The following is a 26,625-nucleotide window of genomic DNA, read 5'->3' as shown; positions in this document are numbered from 1 at the left end:
AAGTTTATCTAGTGATTTTAGTCACAGTCTATGTGTTAGATGTTAGCAAATAGAAATCTGTGTTTTCTTCATAGAAAGTCACTTCAGAGTACATTACCAGGATATCTCCCAATGTTGTAATCCTTTAACTGAAAAGTTAGTGGTGTCCCATTACTTGCCAATATTTATAACAGACATAATACTTTCCTTTCTCTTATGCCTTTTGAAAGGGTCCCCCTTCTACCCTGGGCTCCAGAGAGTACTGGAATATGCAAGTACCTTCTCCCTTCAATGGGGCCTCCCCCATGGCTCAGCGTTAAAGAATCCACCTGCAATGCAGGAGATGCAAGAGACACAGGTTCTATCCCTGGATCAAGAAGATCCTCTGGAGGAAAGCATGGCAACCCACTTCAGTATTCTTGCCTGAAGAATCCCAAGGATGGAGGAGCCTGGTGGGCTACAGTCCACAGGGTCGCAGAGTTGGACACAAATGAAGTGACGGAGCACGCACACACACACGCTCCCTTCACCCAGGAGACTTAGGTTTCATTTCTACAGCAGAGAGCCTCAGTCTTCAGTGAGCTTCCTGGAAAAGAGACAGGCTTTGATCTGCCCCCGGCACAACCTCCTGCCCTGCTGGCTGCAAAACCAGGTAGAAAATCCTTCCCCTTCCTCTTAACTAATATTGCTGCTCTTTGGCACATTTGCCTTTACAGTCTAATACTGATAACTGGCAAATAGAGCTAGCTTTCTCTAAAATCCTACACAGACCCTCTGAATTATATGGGATGTCTTATTCATTCCATAAGTAAATGTTTTTCATGACTGGCTTAGCTCTCTGGAATGTACTGAGGAATCCGACAGAGTCCTTGTCCTTAAGGACCAGGGAGAGGATGTCTATTCCGTTATTATAATGCAGATCAGGACAAAATGCATGGGAAAGAGAAGGCTGTGGGAACTCAGAAGATGGGCACATCTCTGAATTTAGGAGTGAAAATAACTGACTTGAACACACACTTTTTATCTGGCACTGCGTTAGGCAGCTTTCATGAATTATCTAGTTCAGTTCTCACATCCCTCATATGATTAGGCATTTTACCCCTAATTTAGAAGTGAGGACACCAAGACTTGTCCATACATGATTGTTCACTCAGCTTTCATCCTTTTCATTGCACTAATCCAGGCTGGTAACACTTCCTACCTTATGTCCTGTCCTGATCCTGATCCCAACCCCCCAAAATAAGGAGAAAGATTGGAAGGCTTCAGTCAACTTTTATCAGATTTGAACTACCTTCTAGTTGGCATCAGAAATTTGTGGGACGTGTAGGCAGAGGAAATGCACGTGCTCAAAGGATAGTTCAAAATGGAATGGTTTTTTAAGCATGTGCTTTTGAGAGTCATGTATTTTATTTTGAGAATCACACAGAGAGCTCTTTGTATGTTTGTATAATTCTGCCTTCTCCTGTGATTCCAATTACAAGGGAAAAAACTAAGCTTGAGACTTTAGTAATTTTACTGAAGATTTGCTGGAGGTAAGAAGAGACACAAAGCCAAAATAAAGAGAGGGATACTCTTCCGTGGAGAGAGTAGCTGCCAAATTTCAGATTCAGCATGCCTTTCTGAGCGCCCACCACATACTGTTAACTTTGAGGCTTGTCTTCTACCATTTTATGTTCATAGCAAACCTGGGAGACAGATGCTAATCTCCTCCAATTGACACACGACAGAACTGGGGCCCAGATAATTATTGGGCCAGCCAAAAAGCTCATTTGGGCTTTTCCATAAGTTCATATAGAAAAACCCAAAGGAACTTTTTGGCCAACCCAATAGTAAGTGATGAACTTAGATTCACATGAAAGCCTTCTGCCTCCACAGGCGGCTTCTGACTTAGAAGTGGAGATCTAGACAGAAGCTTTTCAGCTAATTACGGTCTGGTCCAACAAAACTGGACATGCGGCTTTCTCTAGACTCTATTCTGTCTCCTTAGCACACTGAATAAGAGACAGAGAACATTACCCCTGGGAATACATCTGTGTCGGGCCCGTAGGATATATGCACAGACCTTGATTCCAGCTCAAGATTACATTGCCCTGGATTAGCAGAGGCTGCTTCCACTCTACTCCTGTTGTCACTTGACCAGTACAAGTTTGTCAAGAAAAAAGCAAATGTTCTTATCTCAGAAGGCTTAAGGTTGTTGCCACCGAGCCCTCCAGGTACAGCAGGAATGGAGGCGCCTATTACCAGAGACTGCCACCAAGCAATAGGCCTGAAGGTAAATCTTTTAAGAGCTGGATCGTGCCAACATCTGGCTTTCCATTGTGAGCATCTTACTCCAAGACCCAGCAAGTTTTAAGAGAATCTTCTTTCATGTTTCCTGAAGTTCATGAAGCAAAGTATGATCACCGAGTCTGAAGATACAGGTGAGAGGAAGGTTTAGGATGTTAGACTGTGCAAGTGAAAACTCTTTAAATTACTCTAAAGTTGATATCATCTTCAAAAATAATAAAGAGGAAATATTGCACAATAAGTCAGTCCAAATCTCAATCCCTGTGATCTAAGTATAATATGATGTTACCAGTTTATTTTAAGGAGCATAGTAAAGCCTGGCATGTAGGTTAACAATATGTGTTTGTATTAGTATACAATATAAGTGAACAAATGGATGGTGGTTTTAAGACCTTGTGAAAATCAACGGGGTCAAACTTCTCTGGATTAGGCTTAATTTGAAACCTGCGTAATAATGATAGAGGAATTTTCAGACGTAAGGATCAGGGAACAGTTAGTCTTCTCCTAGTGCTCCTTTGTGTGTGTGTGCGTGCTAAGTTGCTTCAGTCGTGTCCGACTCTTTGTGACCCCATGGACTGTAGCCCATCAGGCTCCTCTGTCCATGGGATTCTCCAGGCAAAAATACTGGAGAGGGTTGCTATGCCCTCCTCCAGTGGATCTTCCCAACCCAGGGATCAAACCCGTGCCTTATGTCTCCTGCATTGGCAAGAGGGTTCTTTACCACAAGCGCCATCTGGCAAGCCCACAGTGCTCCTTTACTCTCCAGCAAAACCAATATTGAACCACTTTCAGGTGATATCTGCTCTGGATTCTGGCCTCTGCTGGTGTGGTTTCTTCTGACTTCCCATTCTCCTCCACTCCTTCAATGTCTGTGACTTTTTGCACTTTCCATTTTGTAATTTTCTGGGGAAACAGAAAGGTTTGTTCTAAAGCCATAGAGTCATGCTCAAAAGGAACAACTAGAAACTGCTTCAAAAAAAGGAAGGTATTGTCAACACTGATTACCTCCTCTTGGCAGAATGATGAGGTCTAAGATAACTATTCAGAATTCTCTAACCTCCTTGGAGATGAGCTCAAGGATCAAGCCTCTCTCTTGGACACCGAAAGAGTTTTAGTGGGAATATTAAAGGACCATAAGTTCTATCACAAGTAGCATACGTTTTAATGTCCTCCAGAAATGTGTTGATGAAACTTTAATGCAATTACAGATCCCATTTGTTAATCCTGGTTGTTTCTCACAGAAGAAGATAATGTTTCTCACTCATTGGGTATTAGGGGAGTCAGGTCTCTGAGGGGGAATTTAACCAAAGTCTCCCAGAACAATTGGTAAGCAGATGGATTAACACATGAATGAATAAAGCTTTTAAGGAATGTATGTAGGATAGTTTTATTCAACTGACCTGTACAGTCTTAAATTCCTTTTAAGGACAACTTGGCTGAGTATTTAAAATCTTTAATATTTTAAAGAACTTTTAAATGGCATTTAGCTCCCAGAGTTTTGATGATTTAATATTCTTCCTCGGTTTACACTCATTCAAGTACATTGTAGAAGTTCCAGAAATAGCATCCTTTTTTAGGATTAAAATTATTTTTCTTAGTATTGATTAAATTTCTTTAAAAATATCCAGTCTTGGGGCTCTTTTATGTCAACCACGCATGATCTCATGTGAAACATTTTTAAGTTCTCAGCCTAAGTGTATGCACAGCATTAATATTATTGAATCAGCTTTTCTATATTTCTGCTTAAATAGTCAGTGTACTTTTAAACTTTTTCCAAGGTATAGCCCTCTGATATTTACAAACAAACCAACAAGAAACAAAGTTATTTGCTTTATTTGTTTTCTCTCCTTTCTCTCTTGGTCTCCTCCTTCTCTTCTACTTCTTCCTAGTCTTCTTTTGCTTAACCTTATTCTTATTCCTCTCCTTCTTCCAGAAAGATTTCAGTTATGGAATAATCTGTTTCTTTGCTACTAAAAATGTGGTACGGATTGAATCTCCTTATTCACCTTAGAGATCAAGTTTGGTATTCATCGGACTTCCCTGGTGGCTCAGATGGTAAAGCGTCTGTCTACAAGGAGGGAGACCCGGGTTCGATCCCTGGGTCGGGAAGATACCCTGAGAAGGAAATGGCAACCCACTCCAGTACTATTGCCTGGAAAATCCCATGGACGGAGGAGCCTGATAGACTACAGTCCATGCGGTCACAAAGAGTCAGACACGACTGAGCGTCTTCACTTTGGTATTAATCTAATGTGAAAGCATTTATTCTCTAAGTGACATGATGATTTTCTCTAGTGGATGGGAGAATCCCTTTCAGATTTATACCTCTTACATCTTCTTATAATCCTTTTATGTGTAACTTCAGTGAAAAACTATTGTATATACAGTGTGAACTGCTATGCTAGGGTCCAGTCCCAAGAAATTGTATAGACTGGTTTTCAGCAGTAAGAGCATGTGTTAGTCAGCTTGGACTGCCATAGCAAGCTGCCATAGACTGAGTGACTTTAATAACAGGAATGTATTTCTCCCTACTGGGAGGCAGGGAAGTCCATATCTTGTTGCTGAGTGATTTAGTTTCTGGTGAGGACTCTCTTCCTGTCTCATTAATGGCTGTCTTTCTGCTGTGTCCTCACAAGGTGGAAAGAGAGCTCTAGTGTCTGTTCTTTTTCTTATAAGGACACCAGCCTTACTGGACTAGGGCTCCACCTCATTTAACCTGTATCAATCACCTCCTCACAAGCCCTGTCATCAGATATAGTCACATTGCAGGTTACGGCTTCAACACATGGATTTTGGGGAGACACAATTCAGTTCTTAACAGTCCTTAACTTTTATTAAACATCAGTAAAGCCACATTCCTTTAAAGTAACACACTATGAATCTTTATTAATTATATTAACAAAATTTAAATATATAAGATATGTAGGATACAAAACTATTTCTGAATCAATCATTCCGTGATTTATTAGTTGATTTCTTCAGCATTTTGTTTCAAAACATGATGTTGTTCTCTCAGTGTTTCCATTTTAAAATAATCTTTACTAATAAGATTTTTTTTTTTTTGAGTCTACATGATGCCAAGTATCCAGAAGGCAAATGCAAAATTCTTTTATCTAAATATTTACTGACACAACCACTGTGTGACAAGTCTTGACTACAAAAGTGACGTTGACTAAGCTCTGTGCACACCAATAATTGTTTGTTCCCTTTGCAGAGGTACACAGTCTGTCAAAACACCTGAATTATTTCTAGTTTGCAAATAAATGTAATGAGGGAGATGCTTTATAGGTCACAGTTTGGGTAAGGTGACGTCTTTATTATGAAAAGAGCCAAGGTTTAATTTTTAATCTGTACAACAAACACAAATAGATTGGCCTAGATTGGTCTGTGTTTTTGGTGCCAAAATTGTGTAATATACTTTATTTTGAGATTTTCATTTTTGAAAAGCACAGTCAGATCAGAAAATGTGGCTTATTTTTGTCATATATATTTTCATCCTAAACATAGTAGAAAGCAGGTGACTTTTTAACAGTTCTCTAATGATATAGTGTAAGTCTTAATAGGTAGTTGGGTTATTTGAGCCAAATAATTTGCCAATCTCAAGGCTAGGTAATTTTTTATTAAAAATATTGGAATTGTGAGGTCCTGGACTGTGACAATCATGAATATTTATAAAATTTTATTCTTTGAAAAACTTCAGTACTGGCATTGTATAGTGACAGACATATATATAAATCAGTGGAATAGAATTGAGAGTCGAGAAATAAACCAATGTGTCTATTGTCAACTTATTTTTGACGAGGATGTCAAAACAATTCAAAAAGAAAGAATAATCTTTCCAAACAATGGTACTGGAACACCTAGATAGTCACATGCAAAAGAATGAAGCTGGACCCTCACCTCTCACCATATACAAAAATTAATTCAAAATTGGTCAAAGACCTAAACTAAAAAGGTAAAACTATAAAACTTTTGGAGAAGGAAATGGTAACCCACTCCAGTATTCTTGCCTGGAGAATTCCATGGACAGAGGAGCTTGGCAGGTTACACTCCATGGAGTCACAAGAGTCAGACATGACTTAGTGATTAAACCACCAAACCATAAAAATTTTAGAAGAAAACATAGGGTTAAATTCTTATGACCTCATATCTGGCAATGGATTCTTAGCTATAGCACCAAAAGCACAAGCCAGAAAGTAAAAGAAGATAACTTAGACTTCATCAAAACCAAAACCTTTGTGCATCAAAGAACACCATCAAATATCAGGGCAGGAGGTGGGGGAGGGGTTGAATTAGGAGTTTGGGATTAACACATGCAAGCTGCTCGATATAAAATATATGAATAGCGGAGGCCTACTATATAGCACAGGGTATTCTACTCAATAGGCTTCCCTGGTGGCTCAGCAGTAAAGGATCCGCCTGCCAATGCAGGAGACAAAGGTTTGATCCCTGGGTTGGGAAGATCTCCTGGAGAAGGAAATGGCAACCCACTGCAGTATTCCTGCCTGGGAAATTCCATGGACAGAGGAGCCTGGCGGACTGTAGTCCACAGGGTTGCAAAGAGTTGAACACGACTTGACAGCTTAACAACAATTCTACTCAATATCTTGTAATAACACATAATGGCGAAGAATCTGAAAAAGAAGATATATACATACATTTATATATGTATATATGTATGTATGTATGTATGTATACATAAAACTGAAGCACATAGTAATCTTTTTTTGGTGGGGGGGGCAATGTGAGCTCTTTGTTTCTGCTCAAACTTTTCTCTAGTTGAAGCAGGCTACTCATTACTTGCAATGTGGGCTTCTCATTGCAGAGGCTTCTCTTTTTGCAGAGCTCAGGCTCTTGGACATGAAGGCTTCATTAGTTTTGGCTCCCAGGCTTCTGAGCGCAGGCTCAGTAATTGTGGCACATGGGCTTAGTTGCTCTGTGGCATGTGGGATGTTCCCGGATTAAGGATCAAACCTGGGTCTCTTGCATTGGCAGGTGGATTCTTTACCACTGAGCTACCTGGGAAGCCCAGTATTTTCAATTTTTTAGTAACTGCAAAATATTGGAGTTTTGTTTTTTAAGAAAACTTCCTTTGTAATTTTTACTTAATGTACAAGAACAAAAATGCATACTTAACATGTTCTTATGCAATGTCTAATACAACAATTTAGTCTAATTGAATGTCCAAAGAGAATATTTTAATTAAGTTGGCTAGCCTGTCTCAGGAAGTTCCTGCTGACTGGGGGTGGTAGAGAAGTGGTTAAGAGCACCATTGACTTAGGCATCTGTCTTGACTCTGTCAAGACAAATTGTGAAAAGCTGCTTTCAACTTTTTTCTATCTTGATCTGTAAAATGGGTATGATTATAATTCAGTCTTCAGTGAAGTTATAATTAATTGAAACAATAAAATGGGTATATTTAGTATATAATAATCATTTTAAATGTGTCTCATCTTTTTTTTTTTTAATTAGGCATTTTTCACTTGGCATAATAAGCATTCTATTGGAGGACTATGTATAATCTAGTGAACCACACTGGCCCTCTTTTTTTTTTTTTTTTTTAAAGTATCACAGCAGATTTGCCATGGGCTTAAGTATTTACACCACAGAAAATGTGCTTCATCTGTAACTGGAGCCAACATAATGTTTCCCTGAAGATGGGCAGAAAGCCAACCACATTTACTTGGTTCCAGAACTTAGTATTTCACTTTGTCAGGGTGTGACTTACATCATAATTGCTCAAACCACATTTTGTTAAGTGTGAAAAACAAATGCTTTCCTTGTGTCCTCGGGAATAGAAAGTCATTAAACATCTTGTAACACCTTAATGTTTTAGTCAAGATATATGGTACAGAAATATATGGTTAGATTGATGGTGTTTCTCTCCTTGCAACCTCTGCCCTCAGCATCTGTCATTCTTCTTTAGAAAATGAACATTTTCCTCAAGGTTTCCCTGTAGGTTCTAGTTATGTCCCTCGGATCTGGAAAATGAGAATTTGGAGATGGTTACAATCCTTGGTGCTTGGATAAATGATTTATAAGTCTATCTTGTCCCTTTGTAAGAGCTTGGCTATACAGAGCAAGTCTTTTCAAAAATCTATCCTATGATTACAGATTTACTAAGAGCTCTGAAATGTCTTGTCCATTTTTGAGAAGTCACAAAAGAATTAGTTACTGACCTGGAGATTATAACCCCATAAATCAAAAGCAAATAACATACGCCCATTTTATTTTCCTATTTTCTCATTAGTGGGAGGCATTTTTGTTTCATGGGAAGCATAGCACAGTATAGGAAACAGAATATAGAAAATTGGGTCATTAGATTAGAATGAAGAATTTAACATTGCTGACTGAGAAATCTTACTCTCTAGAATAATTGTAGCTATGTTGTAGCCTAGGTTATTTGACCAAATAGTTTCCCACAAAACAAGGTGCTACCATGCTCGTTCACATGCTAAGTCACCCCAGTTGTGTCTGACTCTTTGCAACCCCATGGGCTATAACCTGCCAGGCTCCTCTGTCCATGAGATTCTCCAGGCAAGAATACTAGAGTGGGAAGCCATGCCCTCCCTCAGGGGATCTTCCCCACCCAGGGATCAAACCCACAGTTTTTAGGTCTCCTGCGTTGACAAGTGTTTCTTTACCAGCTGAGCCAGCTGGGAAGCCCAAAGGGAACCATATTCCGTTACAATTAGTGCTAAAAGAAATTTTCTTGTAGAAGAAAAAAGAAAATTTCTTTTATTGGGTTAAAAATGCTTTCCTGTTTCTAAACACTGCAGTTAAGGTATGACAGCATTATTTGAGTTCTAGCATGATTCCTTCTAAACAGTGTGTGAGCACAGTATATATATATACTTTCATTAGAATCAATTAAACAGTGCACTGAAATTCTATAAGTCCACTAGGATATCCAAAAATTAATGTCAGTTCTTTTCCCCTCCCTTACTATAATTTATATTCAAGAAAAAGATAGGCACATATAAGAAAACAAGAACAAACTTGAATATAGATGGTCAAAAGCCATAGATTCAAAGAATCATAGGTGTTAAACAACAGTTTTCTTCCTGTTTTCTTTTATATTTTAACTTATAAAATCAGGATTATCATGATAATGCTTATTTGTAATTTTGAATTCTTTTTTATTAACATTTGCCTTGTAACATGACTCTTCTTGTGCTATTTAATTTCTTCTGAAAATATTTTAATGCTTGTAAGATAATTATATTTTATGAATACATTATTATTAAACCATTTTCCTACTGTTAGACATTTTGGTGTTACCGTGAGCGTCTTTATACATACAGTTTTAAAGTTGCATCCGTGTGTGCTCAGTCATGTCTAACACTTTGCAACCTTATGACTATAACCCACCAGGCTCCTCATCCATGGAATTCTCCAGGCAAGAATATTGTAGTACTGGGTTGCCATTTCCTCCTCCAGGGGTTCTTCCCAACCCAGGAATTGAACCTGTGTCTCCTATGTCTCCTGCATTGCAGGCAGATTCTTTACCACTGAGCCATTGGGGAAGTCCTATTTATACTCTACTCTGAGTATTTTTTAAACAGGGAATGTATGTTGGATTTTGCCAAATGTTTTCTCTGTATCTGCTGAGATGATCTGATGCTTTTCATTTTAGTCTATTAATACAGTTAATTATATTGATTGGTTTATAATATTAAAACAACTGTGCATTCCTGAGATAAACCCCACTTGTCAAGATGTATTATGCTATTTATGTAATGTTGAATTCAATTTACTAAACTTTTGTTAAGAGTGTTGACACTAAGTTTTATGAAGGATATTGCGGTGCAATTCTCTTGAAGAATTTTTTGTAGAATTAGTGTTAATATTATTTCTTCCTTAAACACTTGTTAAGATTCACCAGAGAAGTCATGTGAACATGGAGTTTTCTTTGTAAGAAAGTTTTAATTTTAAATCCAATTACTCTAATAGATGTAGGATAACTTAGGTTATTATTTTTTGTAGAATCGACTTTCATAGTTTGTGTCTTTTGAAAAATTCATACATTCCATCTATGTTATCAAATTTATTGGCATAAAGTTTTTCATGATATTCCCTTATTATCCTTGTCACTATCCACTGATTCCATAGTGTTGTTACCTGTCTCGGCTCTAATGTTAGTCACTTATTTATTCTCTCATTTTTTTCTCTCTTGATTGGAGTAGCTAGAGTGTTTATCAATTTTAATGACTTTCTCAAAGAACTGGGTTTTTTTGTTTCATTCGTATTCTCTCTTATTTTTGTTTTCCAGTTCCCTGATTTTCACTGTCATCTCTATTATTTCATTTCTTCTGCTCCCTTTTAGTTTTCTTTGCTGTTTATTTTCTAATATTTAAAGTGGAAACTGAAGTCAATGGTTTTGGAAACTTTTTTTTGAATACAGGCATTTTATTTCTAGAAACTATCCTTTAATAACTGTGTCAACTAAATCCCACTACATCCCACAAATTTTGATATGTTTTGATTGCATTTGCATTTAGTGCAAAATGCTTTCTAATTTCCCTTGATTTATTTTATTACCCAGGGGTTATTTAGAGATGTGTTATTTCATTTCCAAACATTTGGGTACTTTCTAATTATCTTTCTGTTATTGATTTCTAATTTAATTTCACTGTAGTAACAGAATTTATTTTGCTTGACTTAAATGCTGTGTATGAAGACTCCGATCCAAATGATGAGGTATAATTTAGTGATTTCAAAAATTGTTTTCTCAGTTGTAGAAAACTTCCATCAAATAAAATTTTATCAGAACTTCAATACAGATATAAAGATGAAATAGCTCCTCCTTTATTTGGACTTCAATTGTTCAGCCTCACTCTGGGCCTCACTCTCCTTCCCCCAGGGGCACCAGCTCTGGTACCTCAGCTGCAGGCTTCAGACACCGTGGAGAATATTGGAAACCAAAGACCTGCCTACATACTCTACTAACCAAGCAGAAAAATAGATGATTCCATTCAAAATATTTACTGAAGTGGTATTGTAAATAGATTTCAACTCACATCAACAATTTGTTGTTGTTCAGTCACTAAGCCACGTCTAACTCTTTGTGACCCCATAGACTACAGCACGCCAGGCTTCCCTGTCCTTCACTATCTCCCAGCATTTGCTCAAACTCACATCCATTGAGTCAGTGATGCCATCCAACCATCCTTTACCATGGATGGTAAAGGCAGGAGGCCCTGTATCTGGCAGGCATGAGCCGTCACCTGTCCATCACAACAGCCCTGTCCCACAGCGTGGTGAACACCAACTGGACTTGCTTGGTGCCACATAAAGAACAAACATCCTTATGATGGGCTAAAGCTGTGGTTTCCCAACATGCTTAGCAGGAAGCCTTAAGCTTTGCCCAAAGGAAAAGCTTAGTAGGTAGGCTCCCCATGCCCTTTTTCAACCATAGCAATTTCATATAGTTCATTTTTACATGTTGGAATTTCAAGTAAAGTTTTACTTGAAATGAACCTTCCTTTGTTAACACATAGTGAATTGAGAGCCACTGAACTATAGGAACAGAAAAACTTTTGTTTGGATAATTTTTTAAAACTAGTGACACTTTTATTTTTAAAGAATAAATGTTGCTAAGATATACAATGAAATATAAAATATCAGTGAAGTATTTTACCCAGTTTTCTATAAAATGCTTCTGAGAAGGGTAACAAGAAAATAGAACAAGGTTATTTAACGTTACTTTCTTAATCCCAGGTTTTTTTTTGTCTTAGATATTATCATGAGAAAGTGTTTAATTATGATTTTAAATATTTATTTCATCAGTAGGATAAAAATTTTTATACCAACAAGTAGATTACAAATTCAAAGGGTTAAAAGCCACATATTATTAAAGCTGTCTTGGTTGATTTTGTTTACAGATACAGAAAAGTCTATATTAAGTGCTAGTTGCATTACCAGTTAACTACTTGTGATCAATGGGGATGTGTTGGAGGACAGAGGAAACGATGTGTCCACTGAACTGAGAAGGCATCTTGCGATGGAAAAATGAGGCAGGCAGCTCTGTATAATCAATGGACAGATTTTTTATAGGGTAACTTACTCAAAAGTTGGGATGAGGATCCAACAGACCAAGATCTGGATACATTTGCAAATGCACGCCAAACAGTCAAGGAGCCATTAGGACAATTTTGCAGTTAACCCAGCATATGGGGGTAGGAACTTGGAAATGGGACGTGTATTCATAAGTCAAGATTCATGAATGAGTCACTAGTCTCGTGAGGGCTGGGAATAGGTCAGCGAAGATTTTCATCATTGTTTGGGGGCTAACAGAGAATAGAAGCCATCTGGTCCTAATGATTATTAAACATTATCTTTTAACTACAAAGCTCTTGGCTTTGGAGAAGTGATTTACTACATAGTACAGTCCTGGATCAGGTCAATGGAAGGAAGGAGAAACTTTAAGGGCCCAAGATGGTATCAGTTATGCTAACAGCCATGTAGGATGCATCACAGCTATCGCACACATTCCTTCTATGTTAAATCAAGGCATACATTTTATTTTATCATAACAATTGTGTTTGTTATGCTCAGTCTTAATGAAGACTACCCAACGCTACCCAGCTATGTCAGAAACTGTGCTGTCAGAAGGGAGACTGGAGGGGACTCAGCCCTCCAGTTATTTAATTAAACCCAAACCGTGACCTGAGGCTGGCAAACAACATCCTCTTGGAGTTGAATAATAACGTCAGTACCAAAGAAGATCCACACCCAGCTGGCGCACAATCCATGTCTGTAGCATAGAATGATCATCTGGCAAGAAAAAAATTTTTTTAAACTGAAGGCAGCTTGATGGTATTTATAAACATGAATTACAATTATAACTGAGGAACCATATCCTTATTCTATGACTTGGGACATGCCAATATCTGTAACTTACTTAAAAGAGGACTGATTCATTCAATAAAATGTCAAGCCACTGTTACTTGTTAAAATGACGAAATTATCTAAAACTTTCTCCTAAACATTCCACACCATAGACTGAGTAGATACACAGATTCTTCTCTTCAGAATGCTCTTCAAATGCCCTGTTAAACTGATGCAGGACCACAGCCTTCCTTTTCTTCCTCTGAACATCTCAGTGTGTCTCTGGTTTAAGCAGAAAACTATTCAACTAGTTTTATTTCCTAGAAACTTAATTGTTAGCGTGAATGTTTGCGGTTGTGTGCGTCATGTGTCCTGACTAGGATTACACCAGAGAATTCGCACTGCAGAAACCGCTAACAGCAGAAGGGGAGGACAGTTGGAAGGAGCACCTTGGACATGGGTTATTTTCTTCTCCGTGGCTCATTTCCAGTTTTATTCAATTTCCTGATTGTGCTGACCTTCTTGTCGTGTTTTACTTCATATTTACATGAAAAATGAGGAAGTTGGGGTGAAAGTAAGTGTCCTGGGCAATAATGAACTTTACGTGGAAAGTCATTGGCATCAAGGACAACTAACAACAGTGGAAACGTTGAGATTTTTCCAATGTCTTTTCTTTTTTAATAAAACAATAACTGGCTGCCAGTCGTCACATTAGTAAATAATTAATCACTCCTTTCTTTTTTATGAGCTCTTATTTGCATAGGAGGTTCTAAACAATCAGTTGAGATGGAGCCTTGATTTATTGAAGTGGATATGCATAAACATTGTTATGGGAAAAAATAACCATGCCATAAACATATTGCACTAATTAATTTTTATTCCTATGTGTGCTTAAGCCTGCAGTCTGGAGCTTGGACCTAGTTTATCAAACTAAAAATAAGGCCCTAATATAACTGTGGTAAGACTTTTCCTTCTGACATAAATACCCCTATAAAAATGTCCTAGTACAAAGGAAGAATTAAATGACTTACCCTTGGATTTATAGTTCAAAGCTTGAAGCCATCTTTATATTATCAGGAAAACAACATTCACACACATGATCTATGTGAGGTTGTTAGGCTAAGGGGCAGCCTTCAACTGACAGTGAAGTCAGTTCAGTCGTTGTAGTGTGTTGCAAGTCAATTTCCAGATGGTCTTAACTACACTCTTCACCATACCCAACTGTGTCAGAATCTGTGCTGTCAGTTAGAAGGGAACCTGGAGGGGACTCAGTCCTCTTGTTACTGGGGAAAAAACCCAAACCATGACCTAAGGCTGGCAAGTAATATCCTCTTGAAGTTGAATAACAGCATTAGTACCAAAGGAGAACCACACCCAGCTGGCACACAATCAACATCTTTGGAATATAAGTTAGAAGTTCTTTTGTTGAAGATTATCGACTGAGCAGTTGAACAGCAACAAATCATTAGAAATAGAGTACGTTCAGGGGGGAAAAATGAAGTGACAATATGGTAATCCCATAACACTGATGAGTATATACTCTTCTACTTTTATAGGTGTTTAAAGCTTTTCATCTTTAAAGCTTAAGAAGACAGTTTAAAATTAATTTCCCTATCTTTCTTATAAAGGAGACTTTAGAGGATATGTTTCTTTATGTGTAGTTCCATAAAATAGTACACAGTTAATTTAAATCACTAAGATACAAAAATCATTTTCTGACTGTTTTCTCTTATTTATACATCTACACACGTGGAATTCATTCTTGATTAGTTAAACTGAGTACGACAACATGACATCAGCAAACACACTTTCCAGGTACCTCAAGGGCCATGATTTCTCAAGTCGGGATTGTACTAAGAGAAGAAAGTATCTTCTCCAAGAGAGTGTGCAAGAGCCTGTCTGCTTATTACCAGGTTTTGTGGTTCAGTAGCTAAGTGGTATCCAACTCTTTGCGATCCCATAGGCTGCAGCACAGCAGGCTTCCTTCTCCTTCACTATCTCCCAGAGTTTGCTCAGATTCTTGTCCACAGTGATGCCATCTAACCATCCCATCCTCTGCCACCCTCTTAGCCAGTAACAAACAGTAAATTCTCTTGGAAGCATTGGACTTTTTCAGGCAGATAATTTAAGGAGGCTGCAGGCTGGAGCTGTTAGAAACTGTACTAGTGTTTGCTTCAGTCTCTTGGTGCTGGGAAGGGCAGGGCCAGAGTGGACAAAATCACTCATGCAGAGAATCTGTGGGTTTTACAGGCCAACGTTGCAGTCCAGTTGAGAAGAGGCATCAGAGGAGCTTGACCACAGGTTGGTCAAGCAGACAGCCCTTGTCGTGGCTTAGAGTTTCCACTAATAAAATCCTGTTGCACATGAAGTACACCACTCTTCCTTGAAGACCAGTATCACAGTTCTAGCTTAGGATGCTTCCCAGCAGGCATCTTAGTTATCATGGAAAGGAAAAGAAAGGAAATCCTGTGGTGACTTTCAAAATCTAAATTTCCAGCAGATCCCTGACTGTTTCACAATGTGAATGGTCAATCCAAAAGTGAGAATATCTTCAGATGCTCAAGGATGTGTTCCAGAACCTGATGGGCATGTTGTGCCTATCATGTGGGAAAATATGTTGTGGGAAAATACAGAGGAGATTTAGAAAATAAAAAGGAGACTTAGGACAGGAGAGATTGTAGATTTACTTTGTAGATAGAGCTGTTTATATGTTTGTTTTCCTTATCAACATAGAATGCTTTCCTTCTTTTCTTTTTTGCTACCTTCCTTTTTTCTTTTTTTTTTCCAATTCAGATAATTGTAGAGAAGACCTCTCTTACTAACACTTAAACCAAAGACAAAATAACACGTATGTCTGGTTAGAAAATGCAAAACTAAAACAGGACAAAAACTACACAAAATGAAAATCTCCTCTTCTAACTTGACTCCTTCCCATCCAATCTTTTGCTTTCCTGGTGGCTCAGACAGTGAAGAGTCCGCCTGCAATCCAGGAGATTCAGGGTTCGATCCCCAAGTCAGGAAGATCCCCTGGAGAAGAGAATAGCAACCCACTCCAGTGTTCTTGCCTGGAAAATCCCAAAGACAGAGGATCCTGGTGGGCTACAGTCCATAGCATTACAAAGAGTCAGACATGACTGAGCCACATCACTTTCTTCTTTCACCCAATCTTTGACCCCAAAAGTAACTGCTATTGAATAGTATCTTGTAATTCACCCATGGCACAAAAGCATATACAGAGGCCTATACATATACACATGTGCAAGTGTTCATGTGTATTTTTATGTTTTTCTTTTTTAACCTATTGAATAGGGATCATACTATTCACATCTCTTTACTTCTTTTTTAACTTATTGCCAAATATTGAAAATCATTCCACATACATATTTACATCTTTTAGTGACCAGTATTTGCAACCCACTCCAGTATTCTTGCCTGGAAAATTCCACAGACAGAGGACCCTGGTGGGCTACAGTCCATGGGGTCACAAAGAGTTGGACACGACTGAGTGACTGAACATGCACACACATTTGCATCTATGGATTGACTGATTGATGGATTTGGAGACTTGGGAGATCTTAGTTTCCTGACCAGGGATTGAACCCAGGCCTTTGGCAGTGAAAACACAGACTCCTAACCACTGGACCACCAGGATTTATCTCTTTTTTTTCCTTTTTTTGATTTGTCTTTTTTTTATTTCACCAACTCTCTACTGATAAGAATTGGTTGTTTAGGGGTTTTTGCCATTACAAAGTGAAAGTGAAAGTGTTAGTCACTCAGTTGTGTCTAAGCCATTGCGACCCCATGGACTATAACCCACCAGGCTCCTCTGTCCATGGGTTTCTCCAGGCAAGAATACTGGAGTGGGATGCCATTCACTTCTCCATGGGATCTTCCCAAGCCAGGGATCGAGCCCAGGTCTCTTGCATTCCAGGCAGATTCTTTACCATCTGAGCCACCAGGGAAGCCAAAGTAATGCTGTAATTAATGAAGTGTGAGACCCGTAGATCTAGATGAACTTCCATCAATATATTCATATAGTAAGATGCATGCAATAGAATTGTTCCTTTAAAAAATATATGCAATTTAGAGATAATGACAAATTGCCCCCAGAAGGGCATTCAAATTTACACTTTCATCAATAGGATTCAAGACTTTTTTTCCCCCTCATACCTTCACCAGGAGTGAGTACTATCCAACTTTTTTTTTTCCCCCGAGTAGATAGGTACCTCATTGTTTTGCTATTCATTTCCTTTATTACAAGCATCTTTCATATATCTATTGGCCATTTGTGTTTTTATACTATAAGATTCATGGTCATGTCTTTCATCCATTTTTCTACTGGTTTGCTCACCTTTTAATTTATCTGAATGAGCTCTTTATAAATCAAGAAAATTAGGCTATCCATCTGTCAAAAGTTTTAATGGTAAAAATAAATTATTATCTTCCTTCCTCTTAGCAGATGGAATTATTAAGCCCTCTTTAAAAAAAAAAAAAAAAAAAAAGAATTTCAGCCTGGTGCCACTTAAAAATGAGATATGGGAGATGACAAAAGCCAAACTATCACTTACTTTAAAGGATAAGTAAGCAGTAAGAAGGCAGTATGATGTCCCCAAGGTAAATTTGATCCATCAGAGTTGGGAAAGCAACCAAATATTCATGCCTTTATAATCTGCATAAAATGTACACACCACAACTTCAGAGAGTATCTTTCATGTAGCTCTCCAATATCTTTCAGAAGCCTGAATGTTCCAAATTTTAAGTAATGTTTCTGGCAAATTTTAAGTTCTATTTTGAGCATCTTGGTATCATTGTAAAATCATTTTAAGCAATTCCTTAAGTCAAAATAGTATCAACTTGCACTGGAAGATGAGGCCTAGTAGAGCAGGACAGGCAGGTTGAAGGATGGTTGTCATGATTAGGGTCAGTAAGCTTAGATTCTGGACCTGTCTTTTGTCTCTTTCTTGCCATGGAAGCTTGGGAAGCTCTTTCGGGTTCTCTGTGTCAGTTTTCTCATCTCCAAAATGAAAATAATAACTTTCCACATATCAAATAAAACATTTTGTAAATTAAAAGAAGTCATGGAGCCCTACTCAGTATTCTATGGAGACCTAAGTGGAAAGGAAATCCAAAACAGAGGGGACATATGCATATGTCTAGCTGATTCACTTTGCCGTACAGTAGAAACTAACACAGCATTATAAAGTGACTATACTCCAGTAAAAATCAGTTTTAAAAAAGAATTCATGGTAAAGCATTTTGTAATCCATACAACACTCTGAATTACTTTAACTTGAATAATAGCAGATCTGTGGATTATGTTCTACAATGTCTCATTGGCTTCCTGATTATTCTCTGGCTTGTGAAAAATTGTGGTACTGATGACAAAACTTAGTACATATTTTTTTTTTTTCATGAAATAGTTATCAACATTGCTTTAATTTCATTTTATTTCCTTCATATTTAAACAATGGCATATTTTGATTAAATGTGCACATTTTCACTTCTTATGTTATTGTATTCAATATACATCTTCAAATATAGGAATGATCAGAATTAGAATCATCAACAAATTCAAAACAGCCCTTTTCAAAAATGTTTGGTCTGTTATGGGAAATGAAATATTTAGTGCTATTAGATAAATTTCTATATAAAAATTATTTCTGGGAACTTTCCAGAACGCTCCGTGAAAGGCGGAGGAGCGGCGGCTGCCCGAGCTGCGCACAGCAACGCGCTCCTTCCCATTCCCCGACACCGGCATCGGCCCGCTCACCGGCTGTAGAAAAGGGTGAAAGAAACCACTTACTATGATGTTTTGGGGGTCAAACCCAATGCCACCCAAGAAGAATTGAAATAGGCTTACAGGAAACTGGCCTTGAAGTACCACCCTGATAAGAATCCAAATGAAGGCGAGAAGTTGAAACAGATTTCTCAAGCCTACGAAGTGCTTTCTCATGCAAAGGGAATTATATGACAAAGGAGGAGAACAGGCAATTAAAGAAGGTGGAGCAGGTGGTGGTTTTGGCTCCCCCATGGACATCTTTGATATGTTTTTCGGAGGAGGAGGCAGGATGCAGAGAGAGAGGAGAGGTAAAAACGTTGTGCATCAACTTACAGTAACTTTAGAAGATTTATATAATGGTGCAACAAGAAAACTAGCTCTGCAAAAGAATGTGATTTGTGACAAATGTGAAGGCCGAGGTGGTAAGAAAGGAGCGGTAGAATGCTGTCCCAATTGCCGAGGTACTGGGATGCAAATAACAATTCATCAGATAGGACCTGGAATGGTTCCGCAAATTCGGTCTGTCTGCATGGAGTGCCAGGGCCATGGGGAGCGGATCAGTCCTAAAGATAGATGTAAAAGCTGCAAACGGAAGGAAGATAGTTCGAGAAAAGAAAATTCTAGAAGTTCATATTGACAAAGGCATGAAAGATGGCCAGAAGATAACATTCCATGGTGAAGGAGACCAAGAACCAGGACTGGAGCCAGGAGATATTATCATTGTTTTAGATCAGAAGGACCATGCTGTTTTTACTCTACGAGGAGAAGATCTTTTCATGTGTATGGACATACAGCTGGTTGAGGCGTTGTGTGGCTTCCAGAAGCCAGTATCTACTCTTGACAACCGAACCATAGTCATCACTTCTCATCCAGGTCAGATCGTCAAGCATGGAGATATCAAGTGTGTGCTAAATGAAGGCATGCCAATTTATAGTAGGCCATATAAAAGGGGTCGCCTAATCATTGAATTTAAGGTAAACTTTCCTGAGAATGGCTTTCTCTATCCTGATAAACTCTCTTTGCTGGAAAAACTTCTGCCTGAGAGGAAGGAAGTAGAAGAGACTGATGAAATGGACCAGGTAGAATTAGTGAACTTTGATCCAAATCAGGAAAGATGGCACCATTACAATGGAGAAGCATATGAGGATGATGAACATCATCCTCGGGGTGGTGTTCAGTGTCAGACCTCTTAGTAGGCCCGTGAATAACACTCACTGCTGGGGTTTTATTGCAGTAGTGATTGAGTGAAGGACTATAATCATAATATGCTCACTACTTGCTTTTGCTTTAATAATTCAACTATAGCAGTGTTTAAAAGTTAAATGAAGAATAAACTCGAATATAAAAGCTCAAAAAAAAATTATTTCTAAGATGCTTCTGTTCTAATTCCTAAACATTTAGGGAAAGCTTTTCTGTCTTTCAAAAAAGGAATCTTTTTAATGCTTAACATTACAAGGATTATATAGTCCCCAAATCTACATTGTACCCAGAGATGTTTATACTGAAGCTGAGAGATTTGAGCCACTTCAGAGATTTGAAACATTATTCAGAAACCCTCAAATCTTGTCACTGAAGAGGGCCCTGTAATTTAAGTGCAAATGGCCTATTTTGTTGAAATTGCCCATTCTGATGATATGAGAAGCAGTTCTCATTCTGGAGGTTCATGTAGCACAAAAGTCCAGGCTACCACTCTTTTCTCAAAAAGATAATGATTTGGGTTAAATGTGCCGGACAAAGCAGACAGGACATATCATTAAGCATGTAGGTACTCCTCCAAAATATGTCTGTTCCTTCCTCTCTTTTACACACACATACACACACACGCATGCACGCACACACATGCACGTGTGCATACATGCACCCACAGCCATAGGTGCACCCACACACTCAGATGTTTCTATTTAGTGCCTATCTTCTTTATAGAACCTCAAGCATGAGGAGAGAAAGAGGTTATTTTTCATTGCTTCTGGTCTTTTTTTTTTTTTTAGATCTTGTCTTCATTCTTAGCCTTTATATGACTTTGCCGCATCTTATGGTGGCGCCAGTGCAGTATTATCTTCCAGAATGAGCATATATTGGGACATTCCTAGATGAGTAGTCTGATTTTGATCCTGCCTTGTGCATGATCACCTTTGACTTCCCACCTTTCAGTAGCCTGGCTCCCTTTTAGACTGTTGATTATTTTCTCAGATGTTTTTGTGTCGCTGGATTCCAAGTCAGCTCGAGTCACTATCAGTAATTGACATTAACAAGAGTATCTGTGGCAGTTTGTTCTGCACTGTGTTTTGAATGGATTCACTCCAGATTCCACCATTATCTTAACTGCAATTATTGCTACAGAGAAAGTCATTAGACCTTTTAAGGGTCTTTTATACTATTCTTGCCTTGAAGTTCGATTCAGAAACTATGCCTCCTTTTCAAATGCAACAGAGCCTCTTGCTAAACCTTCTGTATTCATATTTTAGCCTATTACCTGGCTACCATCTTGAATGAACAGATGTTTTAACATGTGCCTTTGGGATAATGTTTCTCAACTGTTCCTGGCTCTTTCTTACATCTGGCTCCTGTTTCCTCCCTCCTAGTTTTCTTTTTTTTATAAAAAGCATTTATCACTACTAACATTACACTATGTGTTTGTCTATTACCTATCTCCCTGAATAGAATGTGAGTTTCCTCCCCCTTTTTATACCCTTCTGATAACTAGTACTTAGAACAGAGTCAGGCACGTGAAGTTAACTAAATATTTGTTGAATGGATAAATGAATGATTTGTGTAATTTTGGACAAGTTTCTTCTCCATTTGAGACAACACAAAAATCTGTGTGCTACCCTGGTTATGGGATCAGGGAAGGGCTTTCTGAGGAAAGCTAAGTAAGCCAGGAAAGTAAGTCCAGGAAAGAGAAATTCAGCAGAGGAGACTGCAGATGCAAAGACAGGAGTGTATTTGGCATGTTCAAGAAGTGCTAAGGAGGAGGGTGCACCTGAAGTACAGTAATCAGGAAGAGAGAGTTGGAAATTAGGTCGGGGGTAGCCAGTAGCCAGACTGCATTTGTGAAGAGTGCAGGAGAGGTGCTTGGTGTGAGAGGGAAGGTATGTGTGGTGTGGTGTGTGTGGTGCATTTGTGGAGAAGTCCTGCATGTGTGTGATGTGTGTATGTGTTGTGTATATATGCATGTGGTGTGGTGTGGTGTGACGGGAATATACGTAGGGGCACCTGTGTGTGCATGATGGTACATAGGTGTATTAAAATTACTACTCTTATTGCAACAAAACCTAGTCAAAATTCATCCAGCCAGGGTGTTTGAAAACCTCAGCCTGAAAAGGAAAGTAACATTCTTTCTCTGCTTGTTTCCTTCTGACAAGCTCACCTAGCTAGGTTACTGCATGTTGTTTTGTTGTTTTAGTTGCTAAGTCCTGTCTGACTCTTGCGACCCCGTGGACTGTAGTCTGCCAGGGCCCTCTGTCCATTAGATTTCCCAGGCAAGAACACTGGAGTGGGTTGCCGTTTCCTTCTCCATGCAATCTTCCCAAGCCAGGAATTGAACCCGCATCTCTTATGTCTCCTGCGTTGGCATATGGGTTCTTTATCACTAGTCACCAGGGAAGCCCATGTTCATAAGGAATTTATTTATTGAACAGTCCATGTTTTCAGTAGTTCATTGATGTTTTCTGAAAAAGAACACTTTCGCTTCTGCTACATCATCATAATCATTGAAATTTTATGCCTGACAACATTTTCAACACATAATGCAGCAAAGCACAGATTCCAAAACAAATCAGTAATACATTTTAAATAAGTAGAGAGTTTTAAAATCTATTTGCTTTTAATTCTGGTTAACAGGTGGGTTTGAAAGCCGAAGGATTCTTGACCTTATGTAGTCGCTTATGCCCCTGGCATCTGGGACTGCCAAGAAATTTGTAGTAGAGTGTCAGTAACAACAAAATATGTTGTCACTTTCAACTCTGTTTTATACATTAATATCTGTACCCAAAACCTCTTTCCTCATTTAGTCAGTGAAATGCAGTGATATCTAGGCCCACATAGTAAACATAACCAAGATTGAAATACTGAAAATGTTTCACAATCGAGACTTCAGTTATGTCAGAAGACAGTGGAAAATGCTTCACATATTTGACAGATGATAAAACAGATTTTTCCCCTTGTCATGATTGTGGCAGTTGTACACAAAAAGAAAAATCTGTCCAAAATACCCTGGATAAACAGAAAAAAGGAGCAAAGGCAATAAGTCCCCCTTCTCCTATAATGTTGTTGACTGGTATGTCCCTAATTGAGCCAAAATTTTACATATGTTTACTTGCTAAGTATCATTACCCAGAATAAAACACAACTTTCTTGAGACTGGTGTGTTTCCTAAAGTGACCTTGATCTAGGGGTGGTTTCGAAGACATTCTCAGTACTTTCAGATGTCAGACTCCACATCTCTAAGGAGTTTCATATTTAAGAGACTGAATTGAATGTGCTGGAGGTACTTGAAAGGATGGAATTTCACTGTAAACTGGTTGATCACTTGAGCTCTGCAATCAGAAGACTGTTTTCAGTTCCTGTTTGCTCTTTACCGGTTATAGAGCCTTGGAAAGGTTGTTTAATATCCTCCTCACAAAGTTTCTCACAAATATAACATGAGACTGATGGTAGAGTGGGGATTAAATGAGTCACTGTATGAAAATGTCTGGCACAAATTCAGCCTTCAATGTTAGCTATTAAGATTCCAGTTTTGTGTCTAGTATTAAAAGTATATAGAATGCCTAACAATTAAACATCCATGCAGTTGTCACATGCATTATCTGATGTGTTCCACAAAACAACCCACTGTAATAGAGCAGATGTCCCATTTGGCAAAAGAGGGCCTGTTAGAGAAGATCTGTGCCTCCTGCAAGGCCCCCCGCCACCACCATGTCATGGAACCAGGATGTGAATTCAGGTCTGCTGTGTCCCAGTGCTCTTTCCAGGAAACCAATTAACCCAGTATAATACTGAATTGAGATGTGACTCTGAAAAGAATCTAAGAGATTCCCAAACAAATTTTTTAATTTTGGTGTAGCAGGAGTTTGGGGGATCCTGCAAGACCACCCTCAGGTTCAGTGATTCACTAGAGCAGGAGTCTCCAACCTCTGGACCACAGACCAGAAGCAGTCCGTGGCCTCTTAGGAATCAAACCCCACAGCAGGAAGTGAGCGGTAGGCAAGTGAGTGAAGGTTGCTGTACTTATAGCTGCCGTATTTACGGCTGCTCCCCATCTAGGTTGTGTGCTCCTTATGAGAAGCTAATGCCTGGTGACTTGAGGCGGAGTTGAGGCAGTGATGCTGGCTCTGGGGAGTGGTGGCAAATACAGATTATCATTAGCAGAGAGGTTTGACTGCACAGAGACCATAATAAATCAATTGCTTTCAGACTCATATCAAAACTCTATCAGTGAGTGGCAAGTGACAATTAAGCTGCTTCAAGTGGCAGGTTTTGTGGTGGCAAGTAAGTAGATTGGACATAAGCAATGCACTTTGGGTGTCACTGTCTCCCATCATCCCTAGATGGGACTGTCTAGTTGCAGGAAAACCAGGGTTCCCACTGATTCTGCATTATAGTGAGTTGTATAATTATTTCATTATATATCACAATGTAATAATAATAGAAATAAAGTATACAATAAATGTAATGTGCCTGAGTCATACTGAAACCATCCCACCTCTTCCACCCCCTGCCACCAGTCCACGGAAAAATTGTCTTCCATGAAACTTGTCCCTAGTGTCAAAATGGTTGGGGACCACTGATCTAGAATGACTCAGAAAAGCTGTTACACACATCATACTGGTTTATTACAATGAAAGGATACATATTAAAATTAGTGAAGGCTGAGGGCAGAGTCCAAGGAAAGTTAGGCATGGGCTTCCAGTTGTCCTCTCTCAGGGTTGTTAGACAGGCAGCCCTGAATTCTCCCAGCAACAATATGTGATAATACGCAAAGTACCATCGCCGACCAAGGGGCCCACCTGAGCCTTAGTGTCCAAGGTTGTCATTGGAGATCAGTCACATTGGCGTGGAGCACCTGAGTGGCTGACCTGAACCACCCAATGTTCAGCTTCCACAGGTCACACTGGTACTTCCTGGCTCAGGGCCACAGGTCAACAACGCAGGCGTTCTCCATGAATCACCCTGTTAACATAAACTATCTGACATGACTCAAGGTCTCAGTTATACCAAGATTCTCTTATCAGCAAGGATATTCCAAGGGCTCTCAGGTTATCTCCCAGGGGCCAGTTAAGGCCAATCCTTTCTTCAGAATGTGCAAGGTTTGAGCACACCAACTCTACTGAGCTAACTCTCTACTGCAAAGCTGAGGCATAGTGTCTGGGCCTCCTGAAGATATTAGAGCACAACCAGAGGCAACTCAGAGGCAGACTCAGCCCAAATGTGAACCACTTTCTAAATCTGGTCCATGCATCAGTCCTCTGAGCCAATGGGTATTCCAGTGTTTGCAGTGGGTTACCGGAACCAGAAAGGTCTGCCTTAGATCCTAGCGGTGTTGGGAGATCTTGTCTTGACTCTGGGACCTTTCTCACTTCTGGAAGCATCACACCATCCTCACGCTGGGAGACCTCCAGAGTAAAAGGTAGAGAGGCCTTAACAATCTACTCTGAAGTAAGGATTCTCTTGCTAGCATGTTCAAAATTTCATCATTAGAATAAGAAATGGGTAGGACTCATGCAACAAAAACCTCAACTCAACATGACTGAAACAGCTAATGGATTTATCATCTCTTATTGTTGTAGCCACGCATTCCGGGAAACAAACTCACTCAGAAGGACAATGCAGATAGTGGAGTGCAGTTTATTACACTGGCGGGCCCAAGGCAGAGTCTCCTCTTAGCCAAGGATCCCAACCAGTTTTTGTGAAAACCTTATATACCCTAAGTGTACTTGCTCAAACCCACCTCCCCAAATTCCTTGAAACTAGTCTGGACAAGATAAAAGAGAGATATGATCAAAGTTGACCCATGATTCATGTGTCACAAGACTAGATAAACAGTGGATATTTATCAATAGGCCTGTGGTCATATCCCGATAAACATAATGGAATTTACCACCTTGTTCTGTTACAGAGATAATTAGCATATTCTTTTAGGCAACGAGAGTCCAAGTACAAGTCCTGAGGCTCTTTGATCCAGGGGGTCTGGTTTTCCATTGGGAGGCCATTTCTATAGACACCGGGCACAAAGTTCAGAGTCCACTGGGAGGATGACCATGCGTGTAGCCTAATGTTCGCAGCCTGGCCTAAGACGGAGTCCAGCTCTGTCTGTTTCCTCCTTCACCAAAAGGAACACAGCCCCAGGATTGTTCAATTTGGCACCTTGACAACAATATAAAAAACCCAAGTTCTTTCTTCCATCTTGGACACGTTGGTTAGATTTCCTGATGGTTAAAAAATGGCTGCAGCAAGAACAAACTACAGTGGTTACCACTGTGCGTATGTGTGTGTGGTGTGGGGCGGAGGACAATATGGGGCCGGGGAGTGGGAGGTGCAAACTACTGGGTGTGAGATGGGCTACAACCACGTGTTGTACAACACGGGGAAGATAAGGAATATTTTGTAGTAACTAAGTGGAACGTAACCTTTGTGCTGGTTATTTAGTCACTAAGTCGTGTCCGACTCTTGCAACCCCATGGACTGTAGCCCGCCAGGCTCTTCTGTTCATGAGATTTCCCAGGCAAGAGTACTGGAGTGGCTTGCCATTTCCT

At 39.2% G+C, this 26,625-nt stretch overlaps 1 protein-coding gene and 1 pseudogene across 1 annotated transcript in view; both read left to right on the top strand.

Annotated features, from left to right (window-relative positions):
• Positions 1 to 26,625, top strand: part of PCED1B (PC-esterase domain containing 1B) — a 126,183-nt gene that overhangs the window by 12,481 nt on the left and 87,077 nt on the right. The gene's annotated exons all lie outside the window — the stretch shown is intronic.
• LOC136166115 (dnaJ homolog subfamily A member 1 pseudogene) lies at positions 18,781 to 20,111 on the top strand (annotated as a pseudogene).

This window comes from Muntiacus reevesi, chromosome 4 (assembly GCF_963930625.1).
Source record: "Muntiacus reevesi chromosome 4, mMunRee1.1, whole genome shotgun sequence".
In the NCBI taxonomy this organism is placed as follows: domain Eukaryota; kingdom Metazoa; phylum Chordata; class Mammalia; order Artiodactyla; family Cervidae; genus Muntiacus; species Muntiacus reevesi.
The sequence above is the reverse complement of the archived record's forward strand: the minus strand, read 5'-3'. Positions and strand labels throughout refer to the sequence as shown.